The sequence below is a fragment of the Schistocerca americana genome, chromosome 4 (genome assembly GCF_021461395.2).
Source record: "Schistocerca americana isolate TAMUIC-IGC-003095 chromosome 4, iqSchAmer2.1, whole genome shotgun sequence".
Classification (NCBI taxonomy): Eukaryota; Metazoa; Arthropoda; class Insecta; order Orthoptera; family Acrididae; genus Schistocerca; species Schistocerca americana.
Genome location: NC_060122.1, coordinates 709,177,232 through 709,195,478, shown reverse-complemented (window position 1 = coordinate 709,195,478; position 18,247 = coordinate 709,177,232).

The following is an 18,247-nucleotide window of genomic DNA, read 5'->3' as shown; positions in this document are numbered from 1 at the left end:
CTCATTCTTTCCGCGCGCTGTACGAGGTTGGAATAATAGAGAATTGTAAAGGTGGTTCTTCCAGGCACTTAAATGTGATTTGCAGAGTATCGATGTAGATGTAGATGTTCCTTCCACATGGCGTGTTCTAAAAAGTGGGGTCTTATGTCTAGAGGAGGGAATTTGCGGTCCTCCCGTGGAGAGAGAGAGAGAGAGAAAGAGATTACTGGTCCTAGCACGGAGTGGAACGCACGCTTGCTGACGCCGGAGATCTTTATCCCGTGGCGATCGGTACGGTCAGGCGCATGTTTAGCGGGTTTGGAGTAAATGCCGCATTTCGCTTTAGCGCCATCCATGTTCTGAGCAGTTCACAATTTGCAGGATTTGCCATACAACTTGTGCTGCCTGATTAATTGTATTCTTTCGTGGGGCTTGGACGACGTTTCCGTTGTATTTGCGAACTGCACGGATTTGGAATGCTTATAGCGTTCCCCAAGCACCTTCCTACAGTGTTAGCAGGACAATCTTGATTAAATTGTACTTCTAGGGCTTTGTGTTTCACTATTTTAGGCGACTTCGTTCTGGTTGTGTTTGAGCAATGTCACGGTCTATAGCAAGAGACTATGTTCATTTCATTAGGAACTTTTCCTTTGTCATTTCAAAATGATATGTATCAAGATCTTAGAGATAATAAATGAGTTTTTAAATTCAGGCTTGATTTGAATCCCAAAGCTAAACTGTTGTCCTACAACTAATCTTGGTCAGACAACCCTATAAAAATAGATCTAGTCAGTTTATTTTATTTTTTATTTATTTTACACGTCTAGTTCCGTAGGACCAAATTGGGGTGCAAATCTTCAAGGCCATGGAACGAGTCAGTACATGAAATTACAACATAAAACTAATAGCAGATAAAATAAAATGTTTATGAACCCAAAAAAGGCAAACAATAGGTTTACGTAAACGCGCACAACAATGTAACATAGGAATCAGCTTAATTTTTCAAGGAACTCCTCGACGGAATAGATGGAGTGACCCACAAGGAACTCCTCGACGGAATAGATGGAGTGACCCACGAGGACACTCTTTAGTTTAGATTTGAAAGCGCGTTGATTACTACTAAGATTGTTTAATTCTCATGGTAGCTTATTGAAAATGGATGCAACAGTATACTGCATACCTTTCTGCACAAGAGTCAAGGAAGTGCGATCGAGTATAAGCTGACATTTGTAACAAGAAACGACACTAAAGAAAAAATAAATTGAGAGGCCAATGTCAGAATACCTTAACTAGTGAACAAGGGTCGACAAGAGGTTCGCGAACTTACACCACTTATTGCCCGAACTGTCCGTTTCTGAACAAAAACATACTTTGAGAATGCGAAGAGCTACCCAAAAATATAATACCACACGACATAAGCGAATGAAAATAAGCAAAGTAGACTACTTTTCGTGTCGAACTATGACTTACTTCAGATACCGTTCGAATAGCAAAAGTGACAGCATTAAGTCTCTGAACAAGATCCTGAATGTGGGCTTTCCACGACAATTTACTGTCTATCTGAACACCTAGAAATTTGAACTCTTCAGTTTCACTAATCATATGCCCATTTTGTGAGATTAAAACGTCGGGGTTTGTTGCACTGTGTGTTAGAAACTGCAAAAACTGAGTCTTACTGTGATTTAACGTTAGTTTATTTTCTACAAGTCATTAACTTATATCATGAACTGCATTATTTGAAACAGAGGCGGTGTTGCACACAAAATCCTTTACTACCAAGCTAATGTCATCAGTAAACAGAAATATTTTTGGATTACTTGTAATACTAGAGGGCATATCATTTATATAAATAAGTAACGGGAGTGGCACCAACACTGATCCCTGGGGCACTCCCCATTTGACAGTGCCCCACTCAGACCCCACATCACAGCCAGTCTCACCACTGTGAATAATGACCTTGTGCTGTCTGTTGTTAAAGTAAGAGGTGAACCAGTTGTGAACTACTCCTCGTATTCCATAATGGTCCAACTTCTGGAGCAATATTTTGTGATCAACACAATCAAACGCCATAGTTAAATAAAAAAAATATGCCTAGCGTTCGAAACCTTTTATTTAATCCGTCCAGTACCTCACAGAGAAAAGAGAATATAGCATTTTCACTTGTTAAACCACCCCCAAAACCGAACTGTACACTTCATATCAAGTTATGTGAAATAACATATCAATTATCCTTACATACACAGCCTTTTCAATAACTTTAGCAAACACTGATGGCATAGAAATAGGTCTAAAATTGTTTGTATTATCCGTTTCTCTCTTTTTATAAAGTGGCATTACTATTGAGTACTTTAATCTTTCAGGAAACTGACCACTCTTAAGGGAAAAATCACAAATATGGCTAAGAACTGGGCTAACATGTGCAGCACAGTACTTTAATACTCTAGTAGGCACTCTGTCTTATCAGTGAGAGTCCTGAGTCTTCAGTGATTTAATTATTGACTCAGCCTCCCCCTTGTAAGTAACACAGAGGAATATTTCAGACATCAGTCTCGGAAAGACATTTTCGAAGAGAGCTGTACACTGAAGAGCGAAAGAAACTGGTACACCTGCCTAATATCGTGTAAGGCACCAGCGAACACGCAGACGTGCCGCATCACGACATGGAATGGACTCGACTAATGTCTGAAGTAGTGCTGGAGGGAACTGACACCATGAATCCTGCAGGGCTGCCCATAAATCCGTAAGAGTGCGAGGGGGTGGAGATCTCTTCTGAACAGAACATTGCAAAACATCCCAGATATGTTCAATAATGTTCACGTCTGGGGAGTTTGGTTGCTAGCAGAAGTGTTTAAAGATGGGAGAGTGTTTTTGGAGCTACCCTATAGCAATTCTGGACGTGTGGAGTGTCGCGTTGCCCTCCTGTAATTGACCAAGTCCGTCGGAATGCACAATGGACATGAATGATGCAGGTGATCAGACGGGATGCTTACGTACGTGTTACCTGCCAAGAGTCGTACCTAGCCGTATCAGTGGTCCCATATCACTCCAACTGAACACGCACCATACTGTTACAGAGCCTCCTCCAGCTTGAACAACCCCCTGCTGAGATGCAGGGTCCATGCCCGTACACGTCATCCACTCGATACAACTTGAAACGAGACTCGTCCGTCCAGGCAATATGTTTCCAGTCATCAACAACCCAATGTCGGTGTTGACGGGCCCAGGCGAGTAGTAAAGCTTTGTGTGGTGCAGTCATCAGTGGTACACTAATGGGCCTTCGGCTCCGAAAGCCTACGTCGATGATGTTTCGTTGGGTGATTCGCACGTTGACACTTCTTGATGGCCCAGCATTAACCTGCAGCAATTTGCTGAAGAGTTGCACTTCTGTAACGCTGAACGATTTTCATTCGACGTTGGCTCCGTTATTGCAGGATCTTTTAACCGGCTGGTGTGGCCGAACGGTTCTAGGCGCTTCAGTCTGGAACCGCGCGACCGCTACGGCCGCAGGTTCTAATCCTGCGACGGGCATGGATGTGTGTGATGTCCTTAGGTTCGTTATGTTTAAGTAGTTCTAAGTTCTAGGGGACTGATGACCTCAGATGTTAAGTCCCATAGTGCTCAGAGCCATTTGAACCAGGATCTTTTTCCGGCCTTAACGATGTCGGTGATTTGATGTTTTACTGGATTCCCGATATTCACGGTACACTCGTGAAATGGTCGTACGGGAAAATCACCACATCATCGCTATCTCGGAGATGCTGTATCCCATCGCTCGTGCGCCGACTATAACACCACGTTCAGACTCAGTTAAATCCTGATAAGCTGCCATTGTAGCAGCAGTAACCGATCTAACAACTGCACCAGACACTTGTAGTCTTATATATAGACGTTGACGTCCGCAGCGTCGTACTTTGCCTCTCGTATCTCTGTATTTGAATACGCATGCCTATACCAGTTTTTTGGCGCTTCAGTATATGATTCCCTGTAGAAACTAAGTTTTTATTTAATTCATCAGCAGTGCTCAGAAAATGATTGTTAAATACTGCACATATATCTGACTTGTCAGTAACAGAAATGTTTTTAGTACGAACTGACTTCATATCGTCGACCTTGTGCTGCTGACCAGATACTTCCTTCACAATTGACTATATGGTTTTAATTTTATCCTGTGAATTAGCTATTTTATTTGCGTACCACATAATCTTTGCCTTCCTAATAACATTTTTAAGCGCCCTACAATAGTGTTTGTAATGGGCTATTGTGCCTACTTCTAACACTTTCATATAATCGCCACGTTTTTCTACATGATGCCCTTATCCCACTAGTCAGCCACCCAGGCTGCCTTTTACTGCTAGTACCTTGTTTAAAAAGTAAGGCGCAAAGCATCTTCCAGAGACCGTGATAAATTTGCTAAGGAAAGCGTTATATTTGTCATCTATGTTATCGGCACAATAAACATCCTACCACTGTTCCTTAACGAGATTTAAAAAACTCTCTGTTGCCGTTGGATTAGCTTTCCTACATAGTTTGTAGTTATATATAATATTTGTTTGAGTACGAAAACCTTCTGGTGTTAAAATTTGTGCATCATGGTCTAAAAGGAAATTCACCCTTTCACTAACAGAATGCCCATCTACTAATGAAGAGTGAATAAAAATATTGTCTATGGCTGTGCTACTGTTCCCCTGCACACTGGTTGGAAAAAAAAGACAGTTTGCATCACATACAAGTTTGCAAGATCTTTGAACATCTTTCTTCTTGCACAGTCACATACAAAATTAATATTGAGGTCACCACATATAACTAATTTTTGGTATTTCCTATAAAGTGAACTAAGAACCCTCTCTAGCTTGAGTAGAAATACTCTGAAGTCAGAGTTAGGGGACTTATAAACAACAACCATTAGAAGTTTATTTTCACTAAATTCAACTGTCCCTGCACAACATTCAAATACCTGTTCAGTGCAGTGCCGTGATACGGCTAAGGACTCAAATGGAATGCTGTTTTTTACGTGCATGGCACCTCGCCCACTCGGCAAAGATCTCCAGCCAACTAATCTGTATCCCAGTAAAGGAAGCCTCGGAATTGTCAAATTATTTAAGTGGTACTCCGAGATAACAGTAACGTCAGAGTCAACATCTATAAGCAGTTCACTAACTTTATCTCTAATACCTCTTATATTTTGATGAAATATGCTAATTCCTTCTCTACTTGGACACCTGACCTCCTCTGAAGGTGGTTCCCTTGTTAGAGGCACTTCCTTTAAGCAGGTATACCTATCAGCTGACTTCAATCTAAAAAAGGTGCAGCTCTAACACCAACTACTACAGGAATTTTTCCATAAGTGATCCCACCACCATCCACTACATTGTCACCTATAAGCTTTGCCAGCCTCCCCTTTCCATACTTAATTGAGGTGCAGGCCATGCCTAGTGATTGTAATTTGTTTGTCTTATTGTGACTGTGTTCCATTGCATTAAAGTGGCCAAACATTATGGTCATTCAGTTTATGTGCAAATACTGTGATCAGGCGTTTAATGGAGGTATAACGGGCATTGCACTTGCTCGTCTGGCATGCTACGGAGGATATCGTAAGAAAAGTTGGATTGCATACCACATGCACCTGACAGAAACAAACGATGCGTACGTTTCAAAGTGAATCGCCACAATGTTAGAATACGGGAAATACAGCAGCTACATAACGTAGTCGAGCAGGAAAGAGACTCCTCAAAGCTTCATGTGTTTTGCTTTATTGCCGGAGAAAAGATTTGGGTCCTACAGCCCCTTTTGTGGAAAAGGCAGTTGCAGGCAACACGTACTCCGACCCGTTTTAGGTCTCGCTTTTTCCACAATTGCGAGAACATGCTGAAAATTGCATTTTGTAACAGGACAGAGTACCACCGTCCTGGCACCTCCATGTGAGAAAACTGGCCACTAAGACTGCCCGGTCGCAAGAGCAGCGAATCCAGTAATTCCAGACATAGTCGCAAAAGTATGGCATCGAACTTGACTATCGTCTGGAAGTTCGTACGTCTGGTGGAGTACACACTGAAAATTTGTGAAAAGAAAATGGAAACTTTGATCTAAACCTAACTATAAAACGCACACTGTTGTATGTGGATGTACGTACCCTTGTAAATTCGGATGGTTCTTTTGAAGTTAAAAGAAAATTGTAGGGAAAAGAAAGCTATTGTCAGAGACTTGAGATGTGCGATATCAATATAAGAATTTATTGGACATCTTTTGACCTTGATTAATTGAGGTTCGTTTCCCAAAGAGCTAATCAAGCAAATGAAAAGTAACAGAAAACAGCTAATGTAGAAATTAAAGTAAAAACAAATAGAGTGAAGAACTGAATACAATAAACGAGCTTTAAATACACTCCTGGAAATTGAAATAAGAACACCGTGAATTCATTGTCCCAGGAAGGGGAAACTTTATTGACACATTCCTGGGGTCAGATACATCACATGATCACACTGACAGAACCACAGGCACATAGACACAGGCAACAGAGCATGCACAATGTCGGCACTAGTACAGTGTATATCCACCTTTCGCAGCAATGCAGGCTGCTATTCTCCCATGGAGACGATCGTAGAGATGCTGGATGTAGTCCTGTGGAACGGCTTGCCATGCCATTTCCACCTGGCGCCTCAGTTGGACCAGCGTTCGTGCTGGACGTGCAGACCGCGTGAGACGACGCTTCATCCAGTCCCAAACATGCTCAATGGGGGACAGATCCGGAGATCTTGCTGGCCAGGGTAGTTGACTTACACCTTCTAGAGCACGTTGGGTGGCACGGGATACATGCGGACGTGCATTGTCCTGTTGGAACAGCAAGTTCCCTTGCCGGTCTAGGAATGGTAGAACGATGGGTTCGATGACGGTTTGGATGTACCGTGCACTATTCAGTGTCCCCTCGACGATCACCAGTGGTGTACGGCCAGTGTAGGAGATCGCTCCCCACACCATGATGCCTCGGTCGTATGCAGTCCTGATTGTGGCGCTCACCTGCACGGCGCCAAACACGCATACGACCATCATTGGCACCAAGGCAGAAGCGACTCTCATCGCTGAAGACGACACGTCTCCATTCGTCCCTCCATTCACGCCTGTCGCGACACCACTGGAGGCGGGCTGCACGATGTTGGGGCGTGAGCGGAAGACGGCCTAACGGTGTGCGGGACCGTAGCCCAGCTTCATGGAGACGGTTGCGAATGGTCCTCGCCGATACCCCAGGAGCAACAGTGTCCCTAATTTGCTGGGAAGTGGCGGTGCGGTCCCCTACGGCACTGCGTAGGATCCTAAGGTCTTGGCGTGCATCCGTGCGTCGCTGCGGTCCGGTCCCAGGTCGACGGGCACGTGCACCTTCCGCCGACCACTGGCGACAACATCGATGTACTGTGGAGACCTCACGCCCCACGTGTTGAGCAATTCGGCGGTACGTCCACACGGCCTCCCGCATGCCCACTATACGCCCTCGCTCAAAGTCCGTCAACTGCACATACGGTTCACGTCCACGCTGTCGCGGCATGCTACCAGTGTTAAAGACTGCGATGGAGCTCCGTATGCCACGGCAAACTGGCTGACACTGACGGCGGCGGTGCACAAATGCCGCGCAGCTAGCGCCATTCGACAGCCAACACCGCGGTTCCTGGTGTGTCCGCTGTGCCGTGCGTGTGATCATTGCTTGTACAGCCCTCTCGCAGTGTCCGGAGCAAGTATGGTGGGTCTGACACACCGGTGTCAATGTGTTCTTTTTTCCATTTCCAGGAGTGTATACTGCCACTGAGCAGTGAAACTGTAATGTTCAAGCAGCAGTAACACCTGACTAAATTTCGGTAGACACTTTTACCCCTCTTTGCGCACTGGGTTCCCTTCGAGAATGTGGTGACTAAGACGCGAAATCTTCTATAAGGTGGTTAAGAGGCGGCTGTTGCACGTTGTCACTTTGTCCCTTGGCTGTGAATGAAGCAGCCCAGAATAGAAGTGTCAGCCGAGATGGGCCACTCCGCGGAAGTGTGCGTGTCCCTGTGGACTTCCCCGCAGACGTCATCGCACCCCGCGCAAACCGCGTCTGTCCCACGCCCCGCTTAACCAGACGACCCTGAGTAATTGCACTGCAAGCGCCACAATTGGTCCGGAATTAACATGCTCGCCTGCAGGAAGACCTCCGCAACGCCGTGTTTATCTAGGACGGCTGACCGCGGCTCTAACACTGTCACACAGTGCATTCACCTCTCTTTCGCGACGCTGGCCGCGTGAGGGCTAACGTGCGTTAGCGAAAGAACCTGTTACCAGCCTCTACAGTTAAACATTATGCCGCTTACGTAGAAACTTCGACAGTGTGGTGTAGCTATACATTGAATTATGTGTAATCCCTAAAATATGAGAATGGCAGTTAAGGTAGTTTTCAAATTATCTGTTACGAAAAGAAACTCAGGGGAATTATTCAAGTTCTCGGATCAATGAAAATATGAGTGCTGTAAATATTAATGAGAGTGACACTGAGAAGCACCTGAAATCGCTAAAATTGTGCAAAGCTTTAGAATCCAAACCAGATTCTGTACAGAATTTGCTGCTGAGTTAGTTCCTACTTTAATTACAATATTACTACAAGTTCCTGGAACAAAAAACTTTGTCCAACTGTTTGAAGAAAGCACCGTTCACACCAGTCTACAACGTCGGTAGCAGACGCGATCCACTAAGCTACTGTCCAACATCTTTGACATCTAGCTATTGTAGAATCTTAGAACATATTCTGAGCTCTAACGTAATGAGGTTTCTCGACAAAGTGACATTCTTCACGGCAGCCAATACCGATTCTGCGAAGTCTCGATCATGCGACACCCTTTTTTTTTTTATTCTCATCTGACATCCTGAAAACCATGGATAAACACAGTAAGGTATTTGACTTCGTTAAAACTTGTGATGTCATCGTGCCACCTCACCGCTTCTTAACGAAAGTGCGATTATAACGTTTCAAAACCAGGACCCAACAAACACAACGGCAATGGAATTCCTGTCTCAATATAACGATGCGTGCTTGGTGTATACAGATGAGTCGAACTATAGCGAAGGCGCAGGTAGTGCTTTGTTAGGAACCCTGAAGCAAACGGCAAGGCCGATACAAATTGGCTCCACATTCCACTATTATTACAGACGAGCTGATTGCTATTTTGGAGGTCCTGATTTTCGCACAAACGACAACAGCAGACACAGCGGTCATAATCTCTGATAGTATGTCAACTCTGCAACTGATTATAAACCATCACAATAGTTGTACCCACCCCATAGTTGCAGTAATTGTCGACGTTTTGTTTCAGGTGCAGAGGAACTGTCACAACATCATGATGATGTGGATGAAAGGCCACTCTGGGATGCCTGGCCGGCCGCTGTGGCCGAGCGGCTCTAGGCGCTTCAGTCCAGAACCGCGCTGCTGCTACGGTCGCAGGTTCGAATCCTGCCTTGGGCATGGATGTGTGTGATGTCCTTAGGTTGGTTAGGTTTAAGTAGTTCTAAGTCTAGGTAACTGATGACCTCAGATGTTAGGTCCCATAGTGCTCAGAACCATGTTTTTGGGATGCCTGGAAATGAAGAAGTAGATATACTAGCAAAGCAAACTTCTCTAGGTGGAACTAATGAATATGATAAACTACATCTCACAGATATGACACCAGTGCTCAGGAACCGGTTCTCCTCGGACCGCCAAGAGGAATGGTCGAGGAAATCTAAAATCAAAGGCAGTTACTAAGCACTAACCCATCTCACCATTCCAAGCATACCATGATGTATTAAGTCACAGACAGGAACGAGCTTATTCACCGTTACAGAACGGCTGAAATTTAATCACTGAAAGTTCATCAAATACCTCTATCGGCTCAAACTAAGCGCTACCCCTCTATGTGATTGCGGAGAGGAAGCTGATCCAAACCATGTATTCCTACAATTTAGTAGGAACACATGTCAGATAAATGTACTAGCAAGTACTCTTAGAGCTCCTGATCATCATTTTCCAACATACAACGATATAGCAGGGTATAAACTAGTGGACGAGTTCGTCAACAGTGTCAACATCAAGATTTAACTCCATGTGTCGCTAATCTAATGCTCTTGATACTTATAATGCCAGGGGAAGACCAAAAGCTCAATTAACTGACTATATTCCCACGTGATACTCAGTAGAACATGGAATGCTTCGCCTCTAAATTTATGTCACTATGTATTTCCTGTGTGTATGTGTCTGGATTATCTATACGTGTGGTTGTAATAACCAAATCTAGTTATTGTATACTGTTCCCCTGTTCTGTATAGATGGTACTTATAGACCTGCATAAATAATCGGTTCTCTATCTACAGCGTTTGAAACAATTCTTACAGGATATACAAAGAACATTATATTGTTAATTTAGATGTCACGTCATTAATATGGACTGAATTGGGAATATGCACGTGTTGGCAGAAGAGCCAACACCGTGTTGCTAGAGGAGGCCCGAAATGCACACGATTAAGCTCACGCAGACTGGCGTGAGGTCTGGAACAAGGTAAAGTAATTATAGTAGCCAAAAATAGCACATAGCTTCTGGAATACTTAACTTTAATCCATAATTGGAGAACATCGCTCTTGATGATACATAATTACAATCTCAATATAAACTGGTAATGGCGCCTTGCTAGGTCGTAGCAAATGGCGTAGCTGAAGGCTATGCTAACTATCGTCTCGGCAAATGAGAGCGAAATTGTCAGTGATCCCTTGCTAGCAAAGTCGGCTGTACAACTGGGGCGAGTGCTAGGAAGTCTCTCTAGACCTGCCGTGTGGCGGCGCTCGGTCTGCAATCACTGACAGTGGCGACACGCGGGTCCGACGTATACTAATGGACCGCGGCCGATTTAAAGGCTACCACCTAGCAAGTGTGGTGTCTGGCGGTGACACCACATGCAAAATGAGTACCAATGGCGATTTATCATTTCTTATTGTGTTACCAGTAGGATTTTGACAGTATAATACCATTGTGTATCGTGTGTTACCTTTTCGATTTATTAGGTGTTTTAGTTACTCTGGTTGTGAAACTTGTTGTATGTCGAATCAGCCTTTGTTAAGCCTATGTAACTTTGTAGCAGGGTACGACTTAAATGAATGTCTATCGTGAATTGTGAAACCAAATTGTAATACAACATTTTCTGTGTTGAGATAGAAGAAAGAACGGTCATATGGAGTGTCAAATGAAGTTTGTGACAAGGTACTGGATTTCTCAGCAGGGACGACACAGCATGTTATCGTCGGCAGATGTGAGAGTAGCTTCAGTCGTGCACCAAAGATGTGTGTTGGGACGCTTCCTCTTCATTTGGATAATGGTGACCTGGCAGACACTATTAAAACAGTCTTATACTTTTTATATTATTTAGTTATCTATGAAGCAACTACCTGAAAAAAGGTTCACAGATAACCAGTCAAGTCTTGATAAGATTTCAAAGTGGTGCAAAAGTTGGCAACTTCTTTAATTATTCGGAAACGAAAAATTGCGCACTACGTAATCCCTCGTTATTTCGTATCTGGTCTTTTTTAAAACTAAAGTTTGTTCCAACTGGCCATGAAAAATTCCTGTATTTCACGTAAAACCATAAATTCCAGTTTTAAAGTAGAGAAAATTAAATAAAAGGATACTAAGAGCCAGTGGAATAAAGTACAGGGTGTACATTAAGTCCGGGAACACTTTCAATTATTTATTGCACAAGAACTAAACATTATACAGATGTCATACATATTGCATTTTGAAGAGAAACTCTGAAAGTTTTTTTTCTTACAAACATTCGATATGCGAACCATCAGTGACCCGGCAGACGTCAATACGGTAGCCGAATTCTTGCCATACCCGTCCCAGCATGGCATCGTCGACTGTGCAATGGATTCCCGTATTCGGTCCCGGAGCTCTGCTACATCACGTGGTAGAGGCGGTACATACACCAGATCTTTAATGTGTCCCCACAGAAGATGAAACAGCTGTCCCCTTCGGTAGCACGGCCGATCCACCGATGCTGCGGCTCCGTGTTCAGGTACCCACAACTTCGCGATGAAAATTGGGTGGAGCCCCATCCTGCTGAAAGATGAATGGAGAGTCCGATTGCTTTTGAGGCATCAGCCATTGCTGCAACATGTCCAAGAAGGGATATCCAGTGACAGTGCTCTCGGCGAAGAAGAATGGCCCGTACAGTTTCCGACGTGATAAGGCACAAAAAACATTTACCCTTCGGGAATCACGCTCAAATTCAATGCATTCGTGTGGATGCTTTGTACCTCAGATTCGACAATTATCCCTGTTCACTTTCCCGTTAGTGTGAAAGGTGGCTTCGTCGCTAAAAATTAAGTGATCAACGATGCCATCCCCATCCTCATTCAGGTGTTGCAACTGCGAACAAAACTCAAAACACTTGTCTTTGTCGTCGTCATTGAGCTTCGGCACTAGTTCCAATTTGAATGGTTTCATAGACAGCTTCTGTCACAGGACTTTCCACACTGTCATTGGAGCCATTTCGAGTTCACGGGATGCACGGGGCACCGATTTCTTTGACTCCTTATGAATGTCTCTCGTACGCGCTCCACATTCACCTCACTCACACTGGGACGTCCGCTTCTCTTTGCCGGGTACAAGCAACCCGACGTAACGAATTTGTTGGGCCAGTGGTAAATGGCCTTCCTTGTTGGTGACTTCTTACCGTACTTGGTTCTAAACACCCACTGAACAGCTGTAGCACACTTGTTTTTGTCCAACACACAGAAAGCTCGCTCCGCTCCTGAACTCGTCATGTTAGCGACTAGCGCTGACTATCGGCAATTTACCAAACTACGCTGTGGCGGTATACATGAAAAAAAAACTTTTAGGGTTTCCCTTGAAAATTACATATGTATGATACCTGCACAATGTTTGGTTCTTGTGCAAACGCACGTATTGTTTAAGTCTTTCGCGTCTGGGAGTCTTTAGGATCTGGGAGTCTCTGTGTTCCTGATTTTAGTGTCCGAGCTTTTAGCGTTTGAGTCCTGAACATTCGCATCTCTTAAGTTCATGGCCCACTGTGTGAAATAGATAACTTCATCCGAAGCCGGGATAATTAAATGTAAATTTCCGTACGTTTAATTTACTGTCAAAAGCACGGAAACTGAGATAACTGGGATATCGCTAAGATCCAGGGAACATCTCAATCGGTGAAAGATCTGTATCATTAATTCCATTTAAGAACTTCAGTTGTTGCCGAAGCTACTATTGAAACACCGTGTCGCCACTTGACTTGCGATTATAGACTCTGTCTCGACATTTATTATCGAGCTAAAGTGTGACCATTCATAGTAGTGAATCATATCAAAGAAACTGTGTTAATAAAAACCGAGTTAAGGAAAAAGTGTAATGTAGTACGATATCGAACAGAGTATCACAAGAAGTGAACCGTGTATTAGATTATCTCTGGATAATAATAATAATAATAATAATAATAATAACAGTTTACTCCACACTAATGTTAAAAGGAATAATTTTCAACGGACCAAACATCGTGATGTGTTAAAAGGACCCTGTGTCTTTTGAAGGAATTAATTAGATGTACACGTGCTACGGTAATCAACGATATCGGCTCATTTTGGAACGCGGATTGACCGTCTAGTAACTGTTAATAAACATCTTTGGTGGCAACCGCTAAACAACGCAGCTGAACGATAGTAATAATTAGAATCTAAACTTATGAATGAAGCAGACTTTAAAATACATGTGTAATCCCGAATATAGACTCAAATTAGTGGAAATAACGGACATTATCAACAAATATTGACTGCAATGGAAGACAGTGTTGTGTCGCCTCGGTTTCTTTTATCTCGACGAGTTGTAGAATATTGGCTGGGCATAGAAAAAGGACATTACATGCTGATCGTTCAAGTGCCAGTAGCAGCAAAAGGAGGGGTCACAACTACCATCTATCATCATACATCTTGTATATAACAATATTGATTCTATTATGGTGTAAGCTGCCACAGTTTGTAAGCGTATTGTACTATTGCTGCCTATCTCGCATAGGGATATCGACAGTCGCGTATGGTGAACGCAGAACACGATTGAAGGGGGTCATGGTGTGTGTGAGTGTGTGTGTGTGTGTGTGTGTGAGAGAGAGAGAGAGAGAGAGAGAGAGAGAGAGAGTGTGTGTGTGTGTGTGTGTGTGTGTGTGTGTGTGTGTGTGTGTATGTGTGTGCGTGCGCCATGCAGTGCGGTGCCACGACTGCAGAAGTAAGTAGTACTCATGCCACGAAAGTTGGGCATTTCACATCAATGCTGACGGTTAAGAATTGGCGATTTAGTTGAAAATGATAATTTGGAAAATCCTGCGTGTGTGTTGTCGGGAGAACAACAATCCATCGCCTTGGGTCGGTTACGGGACATGTAGCGTGTACTGGACAGTTATCCGTGTGAAAATTAGGAGAGGGAGGGAGACGTATAATTGGTGCGAGCAAATATCACGAGCGTAGACACTCTCGATCGAATGTCGCACTGCCGAACCTTCAGATAGTCGCATCGCGATCGGTCGCGCGTGTGTTCGTGAGAATAACTCTTTACGTTGTTAGAAAGGATTAATGTCGATCGCAAGAACTGTGTCACTAGTCTAAATTTATAACTGCCTGTTTCAACAGCGTATTCCATGTGTTCTGTTCCAGACATTTGTACTGAGTGATTTCCTTTCCGGCAAAGGACTTCGTTACATTCCAGAGGATTATGTGCCTGAAATGTCAATGAATAGTTAAATCGATTATCGGTGTATTAGTTGTGAACAATACAGCTCAGAATTTAATGTGTCTCATTGTCAGAATATATTCAGATCTTGCCAGTTGAACTTGGATCTCACTTATGAATATCACCCCACCCTGCCACAACTAATTAACACGCCCCCGGTAGCTGAGTGCTATGTACTGTTAGTTTGTTCAATAAAGATTACTGAAAAAAGAAAAGGAAATTTTCTCTGCACAGTGACTGGGTGTTGTGTTGTTCTAATCATGATTTCATCCCCATCGACGAAGTGGCGTCAAATCGAAAGACTTCTACCCGGCAAAGGGTCTACCCGACGGAAGGCCCTAGTCACACGACCTTTTTTTTTTTTAACATCACAAGACCAAAACACGAAGACAGCCGCGGGGAAACCAGATACGCTGTTTAGCACGCGATCGTTTAATATCCGGCCCTCGTGCTTGTGCTTATACGACTTTTGCAATGTACGAATTGAGAAGAACTGGTGCTCTATGTGTTTTATTCCCTGGCGTGTTACAAGTTTTTCACTTACAAATATATGACACTTTTAAATATTTAGTATCTGGATGTATAGATTCACTCGAATAAAATGGAGAAGCACTAAATAAATCCGATAAAAGTGCTGGGTGGTTGTAAGAAGAAGCAGTCGAGAAGATAAATTTAATCACGGGTTCAGTCTGACAGCGATACATCACGGGTCGAAGTCGGTGACGGTGTGCTGGCGAGTTCTCTCGTTTTTATTTTCAGCGTACGAAAATTCGCGCTGCGTCTGCTTCACCTCGCGCCGCCCTGAGATCTGCTGGTGTTTTCTGACGCAAAGCTCCGGGCAGCGCAAGCGCGGAGACAAAGGCAGTGCGCACGTGGTGTGCGGGGCGGGCGGCCGGCGATAGGATAGGATGGGATAGGATAGGCGGCTATCAGGCGGGCCGGTTCCTGCGGAAGCGGCGACGCGTGGGCGCCACAGCCGGCGCCCGCTGCTCTCCAGCCAGCCCTGGTACCCACTCTGGGGTTCTCCACTGGGGCCTACCAGGGCTACCCACAGAGGCTTTTTCCATCAGTCTCCCAACTGATTTGATGTCGCCCGCCACGACTTCCTCTCCTACGCCAAACTTTTCATCTCGTAGCAGCAGTTGTACCCAACGTCCTCAGTTATTTGTCGGATGTATTCCATCTCTCTATTCACGAACAAGTTTATACCCTCTACAGTTCCCTCTAGCGCCGAGGAAACATTGCCTGGTGCATTAACATGCGCGCTACCATTCCGCCCCTTCTTGTTGGCAGTGTTTTTCATATGCTCCTTCCCTCACTGATTCTGCGTAGGACTTCCTCATTTCTTACCTTATCAGTCCACTTAATTTACATCATCCTTCTACACCGTCCACTCACATTAACGTGACCCCCTCTCTGGCCGAGCGGTTCTAGGCGTTACAGTGTGGAACCGTGGGACCGCTACGGTCGCAGGTTCGAATCCTGCCTCGGGCATGGTCCTTAGATTGGTTAGGTTTAAGTAGTTCTAAGTTCTATGGGCTGATGACCTCAGAAGTTAAGTCCCATAGCGCTCAGAGTTATTTGAACCATTTGACAACCTGTCAAAACTCCGAACGACCACCTTTTGCAGCGCAGATGTGCAGGAAGAATGTCAGTGAGTTTCTTGAACGTACCGACGCGAATGTGGAGCCGTGCTGACTCCACTGTGGCGACCAGCTGTGCTAGGTTTCACTGTGCGAACAGACTGATCGAGGTGGTCTCACAAACTCTCGATTGCGTTTAAATCCAGGGAGTTTGTTGGCCAAGACAATAAAAAAACTCACCCTGTCGCTCTTCGAACCACACACGTACACTGCGAGCTGTGTGACGTATTGCGTTGTCCTGCTGCTAGGTGCCATCGAACTGAGGAAAAAACAAATCGCGTGTAGTGGTGGACAGGATCCCAAGGATAGAAGCATACTTCTGTCGGTCCATTGTGCCTTCCACAATGGCGAGATCACCCAGGAAATGCCAAGAAAATATTCCCCAGAACATAACGCTCCCTTCTCCGGCCTCTAGCATTCCGACGGTTGTTCTAGGGCCGTACGTGCCAACAGCCATCTATCCGATGGAGCGTAAAAAGTGATTCATCTGAAAAGATCACATGTCGTCACTCAGCAGACGGCCAGTTGCGGTACAGGGGTGCAAATTCCAGCCTCTGTCGACGACGAACAAAAGTCAGCGTGGGTGCACGAACCAAGCGCCTGTTGTAGAGGCCTAAACGCAGCAACCTTCGCTGAACGGTTGTTGAGGAGACACTGTTGGTAGACCCGGGGTTCATTTGGACAGCCAGTTGCTCATCAGAAGCACGTCTGCTCGCACGTACCACGCTTTATATACTACTGGCCATCAAAATTGCTACACCAAGAAGAAATGCAGATGATAAACGGGTATTCATTGGACAAATATATTATACTAGAACTGACATGTGATTACATTTTCACGCGATTTGGGTGCATAGATCCTGAGAAATCAGTACCCAGAACAACCACCTCTGGCCGTAATAACGGCCTTGATACGCCTGGGCATTGAGTCAAACAGAGCTTGGATGGCGTGTACAGGTACAGCTGCCCATGCAGCTTCAACCCGATACCACAGTTCATCAAGAGTAGTGACTGGCGTATTGTGACGAGCCGGTTGCTCGGCCACCATTGACCAGACGTTTTCAATTGGTGAGAGGTCTGCAGAATGTGCTGGTCAGGGCAGTAGTCGAACATTTTCTGTATCCAGAAAGGCCAGTACAGGAGCTGCAACGTGCGGTCGTGAATTATCCTGCTGAAATGTAGGGTTTCGCAGGGATCGAATGAACGGTGGAGCCACGGGTCGTAACACATCTGAAATGTAACGTCCACTGTTCAAAGTGCCGTCAATGCGAACAAGAGGTGACCGAGACGTGTAACCAATGGCACCCCATACCATCACGCTGAGTGATACGCCAACATGACGATGACGAATACACGCTTCCAATGTGCGTTCACCGCGTTGTCGCCAAACACGGATGCGACCATCATGATGCTGTAAACAGAACCTGGATTCATCCGAAAAAAATGACGTTTTGCCATTCGTGCACCCAGGTTCGTCGTTGAGTACACCAACGCAGGCGCTCCTGTCTGTGATGCAGCGTCAAGGGTAACCGCAGCCACAGTCTCCGAGCTGATAGTCCATGCTGCTGCAAACGTCGTCGAACTGTTCGAGCAGATGATAGTTGTCTTGCAAACGCCCGCATCTGTTGACTCAGGGATCGAAACGTGGCTGCACGATCCGTTACGGCCATGCGGATAAGGTGCCTGTCATCTCGACTGCTAGTGATACGAGGCCGTTGGGATCCAGCACGGCGTTCCGTATTACCCTCCTGAGCCCACCGATTCCATATTCTGCTAACAGTCATTGTATCTCGACCAACGCGAGCAGCAATGTCGCGATACGATAAACAGTAATCGCGATAGGCTACAATCTGA